Below are 18737 nucleotides of genomic sequence, written 5' to 3' on the forward strand. Positions count from 1 at the left end.
TGGATGGTATAGAAGAGGAATTTAGTCGGTCTGCATGACTATGTAATTAAAGTGACATGTATAATGCCTTCTAGCCAGATTGTAGATCATTTGTCATGGCGGACCTTTTCACTTCAACCTCGGGACCCGATAGTCCGGAGTGTATCCGAATGCCCGCTCAGTTATATAAGAACTGGGGTATGCGTGGAGACCAGGCGTAGGGGTCATTAGTGCTTGAACAGACAAGTGCCCAACTAGTTATGTTATATTACATGGGTAGCAAGAAACATCTTCTAGGGAGAATAGTTCCGTTAAGGGTTCCTTTCCCTGGTTACGCATGCCCTAAAGTGCATGTCTGGATTGCGATAAGAAACGCAGGAAAAAACATCTAGGGGCACATATGGAAAATAAATAAAAACCGTCTTTTGTTCACCGACCGAATATTCCCTTAAGAACGCTACCTTTCGGCTTCACCCAGTCTGAGGTACACATTCGGCTGACCCGGCGGTAACAATCGCAGAGGTGCTCCCCTTATGCCCTAGCCGAATTAACAGGAACGTAGGGCATAAATACAAGAGCCAGGAAACCCGGCTTGGCCAAAAGTTAAGTCATATCGATGCATATAATGGCGAAAAAAGGTACATGCGGAAGTATAACACGCGGGGCATGAGGCCCAGATAAATAATTAAGCTTCTGTGAAAGAAGACCCCAGGTATGATGAGCGCGGCTAGCGCATCTATAATGTGCAAGCGAGGCACAAGTTGGCCCTTGAAGGCCTAGAGAAAGAATAAAAGAAACAAGAAAGATAATGTATATGCAAAAAATGGACAGAGGAAGGAGACGAACATAGAGTCCGGCGCTAGGCGTAGAATCTTCGGAGCCTGGCCGCGTTCCATGGGTTCGGCTCAAGTCGATTAGTCGATGCATCCCGCAGACGGTACGCTCCACCGGTCAGAACTTGGTCAATAATGAAGGGACCTTCCCATTTGGGCTCGAGCTTGTTCTTTTTCTTATCCGGCAGGCATAGAACTAGTTCGCCGACGTTATAAGTTTTGACCCGTACTTCTCTGCTTTGGTATCTACGAGCCTGTTGCTGATAAAATGTGGAACGGGCTTTTGCCACGTCGCGCTCCTCCTCCAGTCTGTCTAGACTGTCCTGCCGATCGAGCTTGGCTTCTCTTTCTTCGTACATGCGCACTCGAGGTGAGTCATGGATTATGTCATAGGGCAAGACTGCCTCTGCGCCGTACACCATAAAGAAGTGTGTATATCCGGTACTCTGATTCGGCGTGGTCCGCAGCCCCCAGAGTATGGAGTCGAGATCCTCTACCTAGTGTGTGTTAGACTCCATTAAGGACCGCACTAATCTTGGTTTAATGCCGCTCATTATAAGACCGTTTGCTCGCTCAACTTGGCCATTGGTTTGTGGGTGATAGACTGAAGCATAATCGAGCTTGATGCCCATTTTGCTGCACCAGAGTTTTACCTCATCGGCCGTGAAGTTCGTGCCGTTGTCAGTGATGATGCTGTGGGGGACGCCATAATGGTGTACGACCCCGGATATGAAGTCTATCACCGGTCCGGATTCGGCTGTTTTAACAGGTTTGGCTTCTATCCATTTGGTGAATTTATCCACCATGACCAGTAAGTATTTTTTTCTTGTGGGTTCCCCCTTTAAGGGGTCCGACCATGTCAAGCCCCCATACCGTGAAGGGCCACGTAATGGGGATTGTTTGGAGGGCGGTGGGTGGCATGTGGCTTTGATTTGCAAAAAGTTGGCAACCGACGCAGCGTTGGACCAAGTCCTGTGCGTCTGCCCGGGCCGTCGGCCAATAAAATCATGTACGGAAGGCCTTGCTTACAAGAGCCCGGGCTGCGGCGTGGTGGCCACCGAGTCCGGCGTGAATTTCTACCAAAAGGTTCCGCCCTTCCTCTTCGGAGATGCACCTTTGGAGGACTCCGGTAGTGCTTTTTTATACAGTTCTCCCTCATGGACCCTGTAGGCCTTAGATCGTCGTACTATGCAGCGTGCCTCATTTTGGTCCTCCGGAAGTTCCTGCCTAGTTAGGTAGGCCAGGAATGGTTCTATCCACGGGGCTATGATGGCCATTATTACGTGGGCTGAAGGTGTTGTTTCGGTGGCAGAGCCTTCGATTATGTCAGAGTGTTCAGTATCGAGTGTTGTGGCCGGGTCCGGACTAGTATTGCCGGTGTCCCCCTCCCATACCACGGATGGCTTAGACAACCTCTCTAAAAAGATGTTGGGGGGGACCGCATCGCGTTTTGCGCTGATGCGGGCGAGGATATCCGCCGCCTGATTGTTTTCCCGAGCGACATGGTGAAATTCGAGCCCCTCGAACCGAGTTGACATCTTTAGGACGGCGTTACGATAGGCCGCCATCTTCGGATCCTTGGCATCAAAGTCTCCATTTATTTGGGATATTGCGAAGTTCGAATCCCCACGCACCTCCAGGCGCTGAATGCCCATGGAAACTGCCATCCGAAGACCATGTAACAGGGCTTCGTATTCGGCTGCATTGTTGGAGTCTGTATATAGTATCTGCAGTACGTATTGAACTGTATCTCCGGTTGGGGACGTCAGGACGACGCCAGCCCCCAGTCCAGCCAGCATTTTGGAGCCGTCGAAGTGCATAATCCAATTGGAGTATGCGCCGTACTCTTTAGGGAGTTCGGCTTCCGTCCATTCGGCGACAAAGTCGGCCAATACTTGCGATTTAATGGCTCGCCGAGGTTCGTATGTTATGTCGAACGGGAGGAGCTCAATGGCCTATTTGGCAATCCAGCCCGTGGCGTCACGGTTTATAATATCATTGAGTGGCACCTCTGAGGCTACTGTAATCGAACACTCTTGAAAGTAGTGTCGCAGTTTCCGGGATGCCATGAATACCACATAGGCTATCTTTTGATAATGTGGGTACCGTGATTTGCATGGAGTGAGGACAGTGGATACATAATATACCGGCTTTTGAAGAGGGAATTTATGTCTGTCCGCTTCTCGTTCGACGACGAGCACGGCGCTTACAACTTGATGAGTTTCCGCAATGTATAATAGCATTGGTTCGCCGATGTTTGGCGCGGCCAGGATTGGGTTGGTTGCCAGTATGGCCTTTATTTCTTCCAATCCGGCTGTGGCAGCGTCCGTCCACTCGAAGTGTTCGGTGCGCCGAAGGAGGTGATAAAGGGGTAATGCCTTTTCTCCTAAGCGGGAGATAAAGCGGCTTAGAGCCGCCACACATCCAGTTAACTTCTGGATTTGTTTGAGGTCTGTTGGGGTAGCCAACTGTGACAAAGCTCGGATTTTGGCCGGATTAGCTTTAGTACCTCTATTGGAGACAATGAAACCCAGGAGCTTTCCGGCTGGTACGCCGAATATGCATTTTTCCGGATTGAGCTTGATGTCGTATGTTCGGAGGTTGTCGAATGTGAGCCTCAAGTCGTCTATCAGAGAGTCGGCGTGTTTGGTTTTGACGACCACATCATCTACGTATGCCTCTACTGTTTTGCCGATTTGTTTCTCCAGACATGTCTGAATCATGCGCTGATATGTTGCGCCGGCGTTTTTGAGCCCAAAAGGCATTGTGTTGAAACAGAAGGGACCGTATGGTGTGATGAATGCCGTTGCGGCTTGGTCAGACTCCGCCATCTTGATTTGGTGGTAACCGGAGTATGCGTCAAGGAAACACAATGACTCGTGTCCTGTGGTAGCATCAATAATTTGATCAATGCGGGGGAGGGGGAAGGGATCCTTTGGGCAAGCTTTATTGAGGTCCTTGAAATCGACACAAAGGCGCCAGGATTTATCCTTCTTTGGTACCATCACCAGGTTTGCTAGCCAGTCCGGGTGTTTTATTTCTCTGATGAATCCGGCCTCCAATAACTTGGCTAGTTCCTCTCCCATGGCATGTCTCTTAGGTTCGGAGAAACGCCGAAGAGCCTACTTGACCGGCTTGAATCCCTTTAGGATATTGAGGCTATGCTCGGCCAGCCTGCGTGGGATTCCTGGAATGTCTGAGGGATGCCAGGCGAATATGTCCCAATTCTCGCACAGGAACTCTCGTAGTGCGGCGTCCATGGCGGGGTTTAACTGTGCCCCGATGGAGGCTGTTTTTGTAGGGTCTGTTGGGTGGACTTGGAATTTGACTATTTCATCTGCTGGTTTAAAAAAGGTGGACTTGGATCTCTTGTCGAGTATCACGCCGTCCCTGTCCACTGTGGAGCGTAGCATGGTTAATTCCTCGGCCGAGAGGGTTTCGGATAATGCCTCGAGGGTCAGTGTTCGGATCACTGGTGAGAGTGATGATTCCGTTGGGCCCGGGCATTTTGAGCTTCATGTACCCATAATGGGGTACGGCTTGGAAGATCGTGAACGCCTCATGTCCTAAAAGGGCGTGGTATCCACTGCTGAACGGGGCCACTTGAAATGTAATTTCTTCGGACCTATAGTTCTCTGGCGTACCGAATACCACATCTAGTGTGATTTTCCCAGCGCATCGTGCTTCCCGACTGGGTATGATTCCTCTGAAGGTTGTGCTACTTTGCTCAATGCGGTTCCAGTCTATTTCCATTTTTTGAAGAGTTTCCTCATAGATGAGGTTTAATCCGCTGCCGCCGTCCATGAGTACTTTGGTGAGTCGAAAGCCGTCCACGATTGGACTGAGGACCAGTGCGGCTGGTGCTCGGGCTGTTAGGAATTTAGGTTCGTCACTGGCATTGAAGGTAATAGCCGTGTCACTCCATGGATTTATTGCTGCTACGTGGCAGATTTCGGCAATGCTGCGGAGTGTTCGCTTGCACCTATTATTTGACGCGAAGGTCTCAAAGACTGTTAATACCGTATTGTTATCCACGGGATGGTGCTCTGTGGCATTGGGGATAAGAAGATCCTCACCACTTTTGGCAACCTGCCGGAGTATCCAACATGCTCTAAGGCTGTGCGTTGGTATTGTATCCGCTGTGCTATGAATTTTGCAGGGTCCGTTAAGCCATCCCTCCAACACGGTTCCGTGCCCTGTAGAGGGTTTTTTACTTCTTTGTAATGAACTCGGGTGTCTTGTGATAGTGCACCCTTTTACCTCGGACTGGGTGCATATTCGGAGCCGGATTATCCCAAAATTCCGTTTTGGTTTTCCAGGCACTTTCCATCGCACAGTACTTTCGTACTATGGACGCCAAGTCGGCGAAGCATGATATGTCACGGTGACTTATGGCGTTAAGGATTCCCTTGTCCGTGCAGTTATTGCAGAAAAGTGAGACTGCGTCTTCCTCGCGGCAGTCCTTAACCTTGTTCATCACAAGGAGGAATCTGGCCCAATAATAATGTACTGTTTCATGGGGCTCTTGCCTGATGTGGGAAAGATTGTTTATGTCTGGGTGGGTGGGTGTATTTGAGTCAGGACCCCTACCCTATCTGAGACCCAGGGGCCGAGGGGTTTCCGATCTTGGAAGTTCAGATTCTGGTATGTTGCCCGATGAGTCTGGCCCGCTGCCTGACTCTAGGTTCAGGGTTTGGGTGATGTCCTCCCGTAAATGGGTATCCGGCTCGGAGAGCTCAGGAATTCGGACATAGTTAGTCCTCAAGATAGAGGAAGAATCGCCGCATTGTTCCTCCACCACCGCAACATGATGGGTGACCGGTGGAGAGTTAATCTCCCTTCGATCGGGTTTAAGCCCAATCCGATCATAGTTCGTAGCGACTCCCAAGGCGGTGATGCGATCCAAGAGTTCGTTTAGGGAAGAGAGCTCCATTGGATCCATCTGCTCGGCGAATTCCGAGCCGACGTGGAGGCTATTTTTGATGACCCGAGAAGTCATCGTCGGTGCAGTCGCCGAACAGGCGGTCATGACGAAACTGCCTAGCCGGAGAGTTTGGCCGACAGCCAGAGCTCCCCCGGCAGTAATGTTGTTTTTAACAACGAGATGAGGCATCCTTCCTTACGGCGACATCACAGAGGAATTCTCAATGAAAGCACCAATGTCGGTGTCAAAACCGGCGGATCTCGGGTAGGGGGTCCTGAACTGTGCGCCTAAGGTGGATGGTAACAGGAGGCTGGGGACACGATGTTTTACCCAGGTTCGGGCCCTCTTGATGGAGGTAAAACCCTACGTCCTGCTTGATTTATTCTTGATGATATGAGTATTACAAGAGTTGATCTACCACGAGATCGGAGAGGCTAAACCCTAGAAGCTAGCCTATGGTATGATTGTATGTTGTCCTACGGACTAAAACCCTCCGGTTTATATAGACACCGGAGGGGGCTAGGGTTACACAAGGTCGGTTACAAAGGAGGAGATATACATATCCGTATTGCCTAGCTTGCCTTCCACGCCAAGTAGAGTCCCATCCAGACACGAGACGAAGTCTTCAATCTTGTATCTTCATAGTCCAACAGTCCGGCCAAACAATATAATCCGGCTGTCCGGATACCCCCTAATCCAGGACTTCCTCACCCTCCCATGTCCCTCCCGCCGCCCCCTCCCCCCCCCCCCCCCCCCCCATGGCCGACGCCCAGCCAAATTCTGGTGGCCTGGCCATCGACCCGCCCGGAAAGGTGAAGAAGAAGGCGGCCAAGGCACCAAGGAAGCTGCACTCGGAGTGCACGCCGGAGGAGATCGCCAAGTTGGACGTGGAATCGGCGAAGAGGAGGAACTGGAGGGCGATCGTCAAGGTCAATGCCGCCGCGGACAAGTTCGTCGCCGAGCGCGATGCGATGGAGGCCGCGCGGCGCAAGGCCGCGACCGACGAGAAGGAGGACATCGTCAACAAAGCGCACGCCCTCCTCATGCTTGGCATGTGCCGTCCACCTAGTTTCCCTGCAGCGGTCGTCGACCCAGCGAGCACCGGCTCGTCGGTCGCCCGGCTTCCCAACCGCCAGTCACCGACGTCGCGGACCACGCCTATGTTGCCCGGCTTTCCCCCGCCAAGGCACGATGCCAAAGCCCCATTTCTCGGGGTCGCCGGACGTTGTCGTGATCACGCCGTCCACCCCGCGCCCCTCTTCCGTCATCGACCTCAACGTGACGCCTGGGTCCAGCAGCGGCGGCCGGACGGCCGTCAGATGCAAAGGAAGCAAGCACGACCATCGTTTACGGGCACCATGCTGTCCCCCTGCGTCTTGTTCGACGGAATGCCAACCCCAACGCTAGAGGTCGACGACCCCTTCTACAACCAGTTCATGGAGGATGTGATCTTTGAGGGTGGGCATGGCCATGCCTACGATCCCGAAGAGACCCAAAGTCAGGATGGCCGCGCCCTGTACGTTGCCGATGAAGAGTCCAACGCCCGTGCTGACTACAACCATGGTGACTCGTGGCAGGAATACGATGACATCTATTGCGAAGGTGATGGTGATGAATAAGAAGGCGATGACATTGATATTCATGGTGAGCCATTGTTCATCGACGAGCTCACCCAAAGAGCGGAAGCACAAAAAAGGAGGAAGAGCATTCACACGGGTTCATATACACAAGATAAGGACAAGTTGATTTGCCAATGTTGGATGGAGATTAGCCAAGATTCGAAAACCGGCGCGCAACAAAAGGGCCTTGTTTTTTGGACAAGAGTCCACAAAACATTCCATGAAAGGAAGATGTTTGAGCCCTACCAAATTACAAGCAACCGTGGCATCACCTCGATTCAAAAGAGGTGGTTGTTCATCCAACAAGAGTGTAACAAGTATTGCGCTGCATTTGAGAGCGTTGAAGCACGGCTCGTGAGTGGTCTCGGCGTTGGCGACATGGTATGCTATCCTTATCCTAGTCCTTTCCTTGCTATGGCCATGAGACTTCGGCCTTGTATATGTTTGCATGTTCAATTGTTGTTGATCATGTGCTGTAGGCATTTCAATCTTTGGAAGCATTCAAGGCCCGGCACAATGACAAGCCATTCACTCTTACGCATTGTTGGACGATCATCAACAATTGCCCAAGTTCAAGGATCAATACCGTGAACTTCAAAGGAAGAGAGGCAAGAAGACGGCCAAGTTCGCCGGAGGTGGAGATGGCGAGGCGTTGAAGAGGCTGAGGGGCAAGACCAACTCCAAGGTGGACAACATACGTGATGCCTCATCCATGGCCTTGCATGAGACTTTGCATGGCATGATGTCTCAAAAGGATGTGAGGGACCAGAAGAAGCGGCAAAGCAAGGACGAGCAAATGAAGCAATACCTAGAGCTTCAAAGGAAGAAGCTTGAGATGGAGGAGACGGCCAAGAGGAGGAAGATCGACATGGAGGAGGCATCCCGGCAAAGGTAGCTCGACATTGAGGCCGCCAATGTCTCGGCCAGGCAGCGACATCTCGACATCGAGGCCACCAATGCCGCAACCAAAGCAAAGGAGGTGGCCCTTGCGATCATGAGCGTCGACTTGATCAAGATAAGCGAGAAGACAAGGAGCTAGTTCGAGGCCAGGCAGAAGAAGATGTTCGACGCCGACGGCCTGAACTAGGTCGTCCGATCGGCCGTGGCCGTTCTTTTTGGAGGCTGGCATGGGTGCCGCCCGCTCGCTGGGCCGCTGGCTGTGTGCCGATGAGAAACACATTCATTTTGGAGGCTGACTGTGTTGCCGGCCGCTGGCCATGTTGCCGGCGAACAAAACTATTCATTTTGGAGACTGGCTGTGTTGTCGGCGAGGACGTGTAGGCTGTTGGCTTTGTTGCAGGCGTGAACTAGGTCGCTGGTATTTGAAACGTTGTTCTTTTTTAATATAGAGATGGATAAGATGAGGTCAAAGGATGCGGCCGTGCGCTGGTCGCACGTCCACCGCATCCTAAAACAGATCCAAACACGACCCATCGGGACAAAATCCAGCCAAATTGAATGTCCGTTTGAAGTCGCAGGGTGGAGTTGGCCTGAGAGACTAGATACGTTCATGGATGTGCTGAGCGCATCCGTAGACGTACAGAGAGGCATATTTACTTTGCCAAGTCTGACTGTATTAGGACTTTTGCCGGGACGGGTACGTGAGGAATGGATACCCATTGCCATCCCGGCCTCTCCATCCATGGAAAACAAACGTAGGCCGGCCCGCACGGCAGGACAAGGAGCACGACCAAGGGAGCCCCCGAGCAGCTCGCATTGTGAAGCTCGAAGCATCAGCGACGTCTGTTCTGCCCCGGTCCTCGGCCTTAGCTTTTTGTCCCCACTTCACAAGTGGGACGAGAGACCATCCCGTGGCTGCGAGATTGGCACGAGGCGGCGTCTTCCGCCCGTTCCAGCAGGTCCACGTTCCGGTCGCCCTCCGGCTACCATGCTTTCCACCAGGTAATTTCCGGCCTCCCTCTTACCACCACCATGGTCCATGGCTAGCCGGCCCCCTGTTGGTCGGGCATATATGTCCTTATATGTATGCATGTGTTCTTCCCTGACCCTCCACCATCTCTTCCTCCTCACGCTCGCTCCTTCCCTGCCGCGGACTCCATGGGGAGCGCAAGCAAGCTCCGCTTCTGGTGCTCGGCGTTCGCCTGCGCGCTGGCGTTCCTCGGGGCGCACGGGGACGACGACCATCTCGTCGACATTACCTACGTCGAGAGCGCCGTGGCCAAGGGAGCAGGTCAGTCTCACCATCGTTGCTAGCTTCTCACCGTCGTTGCTAGCTTCTCAGCATCTCACTTGTCCTAGTCTGACGTGCGATCTTGCGAATCGTGCTGCTAGTGTGCCTGGACGGGAGCCCTCCGGCGTACCATCTCGCCCCGGGCTCCGGCTCCGGGGTGAACAGCTGGTTGGTTCATTTCGAGGTCAGTACGTCAAATTCACTCGTCGCGGTGGCACTTACTACTACAGAATTCAGTGCATGCCAAGAAGAATGTTGAGCTCGACTCTGTGGCGGCGGCAGGGAGGGGCGTGGTGCAACAACGCGGCGACATGCCTGCAGCGGTCGCGCACCCCGTTGGGGTCGTCCAAGGAGATGGCCAGGCGGGTTGCTTTCACCGGGATCCTGAGCAACGCGTCGGATTACAACCCTGGTACACTTCAGTTTCACCACCTGGCCATCCAATCATGTTTTGTGCTGTGCTTTCTTTATCAGGTTTCTAGCAGCAGTTCGAGTTTGAGGCTGCCGGTTCAATCAAAGTTTATGTGCTTCTTCTTTTTAGTTGGAATTTATGCGCTCAGTAATGAGTGCGCATTTTGTCAAAAACAGACTTCTACAACTGGAATAGGGTCAAGGTTCGGTACTGCGACGGCTCGTCTTTCACCGGCGACAAGGAAGAAGTTGATCCTGTGAGCCCATGCTTCATGTTTTTCTTGATTTTTCTGCTGCTACCGGAATTAGTGTCTGCATAAAGTGTTTGTTTTATTTCTGCAATATCATGATTATTTCTGCAGAGGTTAGGTGCTTAATATCATCTTTACATATATTTTTTCTCAAATACAAGAAAAATTTGCATATCATTTTGTTGATAGATAGAGAGAGTTACAAATATATTATCGATTTTGTTTTTTTAAATATGGACAGAGTACACAGCTACACTACAGAGGTGCGAGGGTGTGGCAAGCAGTTGTAGAAGATCTGCTCGCCAAAGGAATGAACACAGCTGAACATGTATGCATTCTTATCAGCACGATATGCTTAGCATGTGGCTAGTAACGAAACTGTAGCAGGCTCTGATTTCCTCCTCCTGCAAGGACGTGGCAGGCTCTGATTTCAGGATGTTCTGCTGGTGGGCTAACTTCGATACTGCACTGCGACAGATTTCATCAGCTCCTGCCAGTGGATGCCAATGTTAAATGCCTTTCAGATGCCGGTTTCTTCATCAACGTGTAAGGCAGAAGAACAAAAGCATGCCAATATCTGTTTTTGCCGCTTTGTAGATATTCCTCACCCCCCTCTATTTTACCATCAATGCACCGTAATTTTACGTTACGTAAGTTTTGTCTTATTTCCGACGCAAAAAGAGATCGTAAGAAAAATATATAATCACCGTAAAAAATATTTTATATTATGTAAAATTACAAACGTAAAAACATAGTCTAAAATACACATAAACTGCAAATTCTCTTGTCTTATGACCTATATTTTTATTTTCTTATGTCAAATTTTACGCAGTGAATCAATAGAAATTTAACTATTTGAATTCCAAACGTAATTTAATTATGAAATGATTGTAAGATTGTCTCGGGTGAAAAATAACTTATTCTGCACCCTGGATGATGAATAGTAACACTATATATATATATATATATATATATTATATATATATATATACACACACATATATATATATATATACATATATATAGAGAGAGAGAAGAAAGTACGTTGCCTTTCTGAATGATTGGTTCCTCGTTTAACACTTGTCATCTCTGCTCTTACAGGAAGGACATTACCGGAGCCAACCACGTTGAGGCATTTTTCAGTGATGTGGGTACAACACATGTATGCACGTTTGACAGTTCTCTCTACCATAACTGATTATGCAGACATAACTAACTACGGCATTCCCCTTTCGCAAAAAAAAAACTATGGCATCCCCCGTTAAAATACTATGGCATGAATTTTTTTTTTTGCGGGGAACTATGGCATGATATGATATGGAAGTTTTGAATTCGACTCAACTTTGAACGGAGTGGTATGAAGAATTAAAGAGGCATCATTAAAAAAATTAAAATTACTCCATTCTGTAAATAAAAATATTTTTTTATATTTGCGCCCATATATATCTACTTTGTTTTCTCTTGTATACCTGATTTTATCGTGTACAAATACCGTAGGGCTCGGCAAAGAATTTACCATCTTCGTGCACTTCCAAGTTGCCTGCAGGCGTGGTAAGAAAATACTTGCAATGGCTACCACAGTTGCACATCTAGAGATCAGACCACGCCCCCTAACAAAAACAAGTTGCTTCTTCCTTGGACGCAGTGCTTTTTTCCTCAGAACGAGGTGCAGCAGATCCAGACGCCCCTGTTCATCCTAAATGCAGCATACGACTCATGGCAGGTTTATCATCTGATCGGTCTGATGGTTATCATTTCTGCCTGCAATACGCTTGGCACTTTGCATCCATCAAGGCACTAATTAATACTGTATATCTTGCTTCTGTTTCCACGCGCCCGCATCGCATGCAGGTACGGCACATCCTGGTGCCGGAGGGCTCCGATCCCGAATGGCGAAGTTGCAGGGACGACATAACCAGTGCTCCGCGAAGCAGCTCGAGACGCTGCAGGGTACGTAGCCGCATTTTGTGTACTTGGTCGGTCAGCTATATGTACACACACGTAGTAGGAGTACGTGCGCATGCTCACCGGGGAACGCACGGTGGTTGGCCGGCGCAGGGTTCAGGGACGATTTCCTGGCGGCGCTGGGGGCGAGCGCGTCCAGCGGATCCAGAGGGCTGTTCGTCAACTCGTGCTTCGCGCACTGCCAGTCCGAGACGCAGGACATCTGGTTCGCGCCCGCTTCCCCGGCGCTCGGAGACAGAGTAAACCACCCTCTTCCTTCCTCTTGCGCCCTTGAGTTTACTCCTGTCCTGGTGTGTGTCAGTGTGTGTATCTGACGAGAGCTTCCTTCCATGTCCATGTCGCAGAGAATAGCGGACGCGGTTGGGGACTGGTTCTACGGCCGCAGCGGGTTCCAGAAGACGGACTGCCCCTACCCTTGTGACTCCACCTGCTACACTAATTGATGCACCACCACCACTAGTGTGCCTCGTCCGTCCGTGCTCGCAACAAACCATTGGTTTTGGACTTTTGGTTCTATTTATACACTAGTAAGCTTGCACGTGCAACACACGTCTCAAATGTTGACCAAATAAAATTCACACATATATGCAATAAAAAAATAGCTTGCAAAATCTTGTATTATGGGTCGGAGAGAGTATGAGTTAAATGGATACACTATATTGTGATGTCACTCAAGTTGTTTTTTCAAAAGTGGGACATCATTGCGGTCCTCCTTCTGCATAGAGACAATAATATATTTAATCTATTGAATATTCTATATGTTGAAAGAGAATAAGAAATCTAGTTATGATTGAAAAAAGCCTTGCATTATGCTTAGTACATGGAGACATAATCCTACATTTGGTCTTGAATATTATGGTGTAAGCAATTCATAACTAAAATTTGAGGAAAAGAATAAGGGATAGTAGATCAACACATACTTCTTAGATGAGGTTGCTAACCAAATGCTTGTGTAAAGTTGCAAATGGCATAGGCATTGATAGTGTATTATGAAAATCCTGACACTCCATCACATGTTGCAAATACTCAAAACACATCCGAATGAGCACTAAAATGGAAAGCAGATATCTCACATAAAAATATCAACGGCATTGAACCAATATTGTGAAGTACAATCCTCTTAACACCAAAAGATCAAAGGGACTTTTTTCACAATCAAAGGAGCTCAGCTCTCTTCCTCATGATTACTGTCAGTTTGCATCAAAAAGCAAGTTGATCCGGAGCAGCATTATGCCACAGTCTCCGGTCACTAACCTGCAGGGGCAGCTTTGCACACAAAAATCAGCCTCTAAGAATAAAAGACACCGTAAGGGACAAAAGGCTTGGCTCGGCTCTTCAATTTCACACAGGAGGCCCATAATGTCTGATGTGTTCTCTTTTCATTAGTTCCACATCTCCATCAGTACCTGACAATCATATTGAAAGGTAACATCAGGCCATTCTTCCTCCTTCACAGGTCGTACGTACCACATCCTGGAGAGAAGTGTTTCAGCAACCAGAGAGTTTGGAATATTTGCATACCTCTGAGACGCTGCTATAATGAACTCACCTCTAGTACGTCTTACAATTAACTCCATGGTCGCACGAGCATTGGCACATGAGAATGCCACGTAAACGTTAACTTTGGTAATCCCAGGATCTGGGCGTCTTTACCTCTTATTTAAGCTTGCTTGGACCACATCATTAACCCATTTTCTCAAGTTTTATTGGGCTTCACAACATAGTTTTTCCTATGGCTAGGAATCTATTTTCATGCACCACTGCATTTGAGAATCTGAGAATAAGAATGGATGTTGCTACTAAAAAGCTATAGTTTATGTGTGTTCTGGAAACAATGGTAGTTTTTCAAAAACAAATGCAATAAGTTTCAGCTTACCATCCTTTGTTTTGATTCTCTCTGCTTAGAGTGGTCTTAACAAATAATACCCAGTAACAAGCACAAAGAAATACAAAGAACTCGATTCACATTGAGTTACAATAATAAGTGCATATTGATAATTTGATAGCATTTCTCATATTAAACTTAAAATGTAGAACCCACTGAAGGAATCTTGTTCCAAACTACAGTCACACAAAAGCAGTAAAACAGGGTTTGCTCCACTTGGCATGGAACATGCAGAGAGGAGTGTGCTATGTAACATTAAAATCATTTATCTCCTGAACGTTACCTAGGAAGTTTTCTTCCAAGTACTGCAGACCGGTCAAGATATCCAACAACCCCTTGATGAACATCGTCAATGTATCTGCTCAGTCAAGTCCAGCTTTGGCAATCAAAACCTATTTATCAAAAGAATGTTAGCAGTAATAACATAAGATCTGCAAATGTGGCTAAATCAGTAGATTGTATATTTCTATAGTCGGCAACAAATGAAGTTGTTCAAGATTCCAAATAGCAAGGCCATAAGTTAACCACTTTTAATATTCAATTTCAGATACGATGTGGGTTGTTGGACCTGGAGTGCCTGTAGCATCTCCAACAATTACAGTTTGGCATGTCACTATGAAATAGAGAGTAGTTTTTCTACACCCAGGCTCGGTGCACCCACGCAAGAAAACGTACCAAAACATTTCAAAAAATTCTGAAACTTTGTGTGAATGATTATCAACAAATGTTATGGGCGCTTGCAAAATTTGGTGCTGAAATAACATTCAAGGAGCTCTCTACAAAAAAAAACAAATTCACTGAAAATTAGTCAAAATGTAAGTGCACTATTTGAGCAGATTTTGTAATTTTATCTTTTTTGAAGAGAGCTCCTCCGTCCGAAAATACTTGTCCTAGAATTGATAAAAATGGATGTATCTAAAACTAAAATAGTCTAGATACATCCATTTCTCCGACAAGTATTTCTGGATGGAGGGAGTACAAACAAAGAGAGGCAAGTTAGGTTGTCGTGCTTGTTGTTGTACGGATGTTAAGGAGGATGAAGGCAGCAACAACATCTTGGTTCTTTATTTTTAGCTTCAGAGATAAGATACCTTGTGCAACGCAAAAGTGTTTTTTTGCTAATCCTAGAGCATCGTCGACACTGTGTATTGCAAATAAAAACACATCGGAGGTTCTAAAATGACCCAAAGAATCAAAGGATGTGAAAATTGGGATTCATGCATACATATGTGAAGTTGACAAGCTAAAACCAGTCACTTGGATCACAAATACTGTTCACTCATCTTGAACCTAAAATAAAGAACCAAGATGTTGTTATAATCCATGAAACATGCACATCATACTACATTATTTTTGAAATCTGCCATTTGTATAGAACATCGGAGCTTAGACCTAAAACTTTACCTGGAGAATGGGGAGGACAGTGCCAACATGAGCAGCAAAAAACATGATTTTGGCATCAAAAGCATCATGGCAATATACAATAGATAACTTGTAAAATTAGCAAGCGCCCGATAAACAAATGGCAAACAAAAATAGGTAAAAGGATAGAAACATGTATATGAGAGTACCTATATGCAAGAGTTAACTACCGAACCTCTAAAGATTATTACGCTGTTGGAGAAATATGAAACATGACATTTGTACTGCACTTAAAAATGAACACCCAAAACACGGTTAAAAAGCACATACCTATTGTTGCATCATAGCCCAAACTAAGATTGTCTTGTACCAAGCTTCCCAATAAATATAGTGATCAGGGGAGCCTGCAGAAATTCAGGAACAATTAATATATGGATTAATAGGCCTGAGACATTAATGGGAGAGCACATACAACATATAATCAGGCTGCAAACAAATCAATGAGAAAGAAGTGGAGAAATATCTTTAAGAGGCTAAAGGAAAATCTGATTACATAGAACAGAGTATACACAATAGGAAAATGATCACAATTCACTCTCCTGCAATGTAACAACAGTCCATACGCATCTATTCCTCCCAAATCACAGTACCTTAATTTCAGAAACTAATAACCAGTCCAAAAGACATACAAATTATCAGAAAGTCGTCACCAGACTGGCAATCAGATAGAAGATCGAAATGAATTGGTCATGCAACAGACCCTCATTGGAGAAAAGAATATACAACACACTGGGATATGATTATGCTGAAAAGGAAACATAAATGAGAGGTAGTGCCATCAGGAATCATTCTGTGGCGAAGATAGTTTAAAAAAAAGTGACGACCGAGGAAGATTACGTACCCAACTCTGTACCTTCCCAATTCCCTATGGCGAGCGTTGCGTCGGTACTCCTCTGTCGAGCTGCTCATTGTTCTGCAGCTTGTTGTCATCTACCTGCGCCTGACCATGATGAAACACTTTTGCAGCCACGCGCATTTGGGTGGCACCTCGAGGCAATAAGCCAAGGGCACAACAGGAGGAGGACGCCGGGATTACGACCGAATAATGATGGTCAGCAGCGGCAGTTTGTGCCGATGCTGCGAGTAGAATGGGCGATGACCTGCGTTTCATTGCTGGATTAAACAGCTCTGAAACAAAAAAAGTCAAAATTGAAGTCGTTCCAGGTCTCGCAATGCATCATAGGTTCCAATGTAGGTGTAACAGGAATTGATCATAACAGGAAACAATGCATATGTAGCAGGTATTGATCTACATAGCAAACATTGTCATTGCTACCGGTTTTTGTTGCCTGTGTGCACAAAAGTAGCATCCCAAAGATCAGATAGTTAGGTTGTCCAAGCTATGTATCACACACAAAAAATAGTACTGCATATGAATTTTATAAAGTCGTCTTCTAAGGGGCACATACATTGTCCAAATTAGAAAATTAGAAAATTGTAGTCTTGAATTAAACCTGCCAAATTAGAAAATTGTCCAAAGAAGTATGTAAGGTAGCAGTGCATTACCTTCAGGTCCTCCAATATACATGTAAAATAATTCTGAAGCTCAGAACCCTAGAAGTATGTAATGATCTCTTGCCGGATTCTGCACAAAAAATAGTGCAAAGCTAAATAAGACTATCTTGAGCAGGTCACAATATAGGGAATATCTTTTTTTAGAAGATATAATTTGAATCATCCCACGTGAGGTTTCAGCTTGCCAGCTAAGACTTTAAGTGATGTGGATTTTCCAACTCCATTTGTTCCAACAAGGCCGCATATCTGGGAAGACCTTGAGACGGGCTAATTGATCGATTCTATCAAAAAGGATAAGCTTCAGGAAAGATTCGGAAACCTACAAACAATGAACAGCACAAGTTCAGACAAGCAATTGATGATCTCGATGGCATAAAATTGGCATTCTGTACCAAGGATTACAGCGGAAGACAATGTTATAAGACATACGACTGTACTTTCACAAAACAATAGAAGTTCTTCTCTTGTTTAATCAACTGACATGATGTTAGAGACGTATACTGTGTATACCTTGTGCAAATAACACAATCTGCCTCCGCTCTTCCGGGATGAACATGACCTTGAATGGGGGTCTAACATTGATGCAAAGCTTCCCTGCACCAACAACCAAAACCATTCTGCAATGAACCATTGAGTAATCTAAAAACCAACATTCACATCCAAAATGAACCCAACTCTACATCTAAAACCAATCTTAAATAAAACAAGAAAAATGCAACATCAAGATCAAGATCTTAGCAATCGATTATTCGAAAGACTGAAGAAGATCAGAAATACTAAATCTCAGTAACCCAATTAAAGGATTTCAAAGGACGCCGCCACCCCGCGCTCACATCCTTCTGTGGGGCAGCAGATGAAGGCCGGCAGGATGCTCACGCTCTCCCGCCTTCTTGGGGCAGAAGAGGAGAACCGGCGGGGGGCTGCTCACACTCGCGGGGAAGTAGAAGAGGAACGGCGGGGCGACGTCCGAGGAGAGGATCGGCGGCCGGCGACGGAGGGCGAGCGGAGCGGAGGACCGTGGTCGCGAAGGCGAGGCAGATGGGAGCCAAGAGGAGCTCGTTCCCTCCAAGCTTGATGCCGATGGCAACTGCGGGAAGCCGGCAAAGCATCCTCGAGTAGCGGCGCTGAGCAGCGGGAGGCGGCCGGGGCGGGCGGGGCGGGGGCTAGCGGCGGGTGCGGAGCCTGTCGCCCGGCGGCGCTGAGCGGCGGGAGGCGACCGGTGCGGGTGGGGTGGGGCGACCGACGGTGAGAATGGGGAGGCAGGGGCGCAGCGGTTCCCAAGCGTGGTGGGCTCGAGCGTGGGGGCGAGCAGTTCCCGAGCGTGGCGGGGAGTCTGTTTCGCGAGCATGGGGCTTAAGTCGTTTCATTAGCGAGGGGATTACGTTTCGTAAGTTTCATTAGCGAGGGGATTACGTTTCGTAAGTGGCCAATTTCATTAACGATAGCATGGTGAGTAATTAAAGCATAAAACACGTTTAGTAGGCTGAAGGGATGTAGACCATCGGATTGCATGTTTTGATGGATAGGATGATTTGGTTCTCCGCCCTTTCGTGCTTTTATAGGGGTAGTAGATTATCATTACACGAATAAAAGGTGCAAGTGCCGGCTTCGAACATTAGTTTACAAGTTCCGATGTTCCATTGCGACGTCGTGAAATTTATGTATGTGCTCCCAATGGCGGAGCTTGATGAAGATTGTTGAGGGGGCGAGAAAGAAAAGTTATGCATGAACACTGAAAAACA

At 47.5% G+C, this 18737-nt stretch overlaps 1 long non-coding RNA gene and 1 pseudogene across 1 annotated transcript; one reads left to right on the forward strand and one right to left on the reverse strand.

Annotated features, from left to right (window-relative positions):
• Positions 1 to 9234: 9234 nt before the first annotated feature.
• LOC125514266 lies at positions 9235 to 12843 on the forward strand (annotated as a pseudogene).
• Positions 12844 to 12979: 136 nt separating this feature from the next.
• Positions 12980 to 17294, reverse strand: LOC125514267. Its single transcript, XR_007286334.1, has 6 exons — positions 17164 to 17294; positions 16987 to 17065; positions 16322 to 16608; positions 15751 to 15824; positions 13723 to 14450; positions 12980 to 13646 (listed from the first exon to the last, which is right to left on the reverse strand). It is a non-coding gene; the product is annotated as an uncharacterized LOC125514267 (long non-coding RNA).
• Between the last annotated feature and the right edge of the window lie 1443 nt (positions 17295 to 18737).

Source organism: Triticum urartu, chromosome 6 (assembly GCF_003073215.2).
Source record: "Triticum urartu cultivar G1812 chromosome 6, Tu2.1, whole genome shotgun sequence".
Classification (NCBI taxonomy): domain Eukaryota; kingdom Viridiplantae; phylum Streptophyta; class Magnoliopsida; order Poales; family Poaceae; genus Triticum; species Triticum urartu.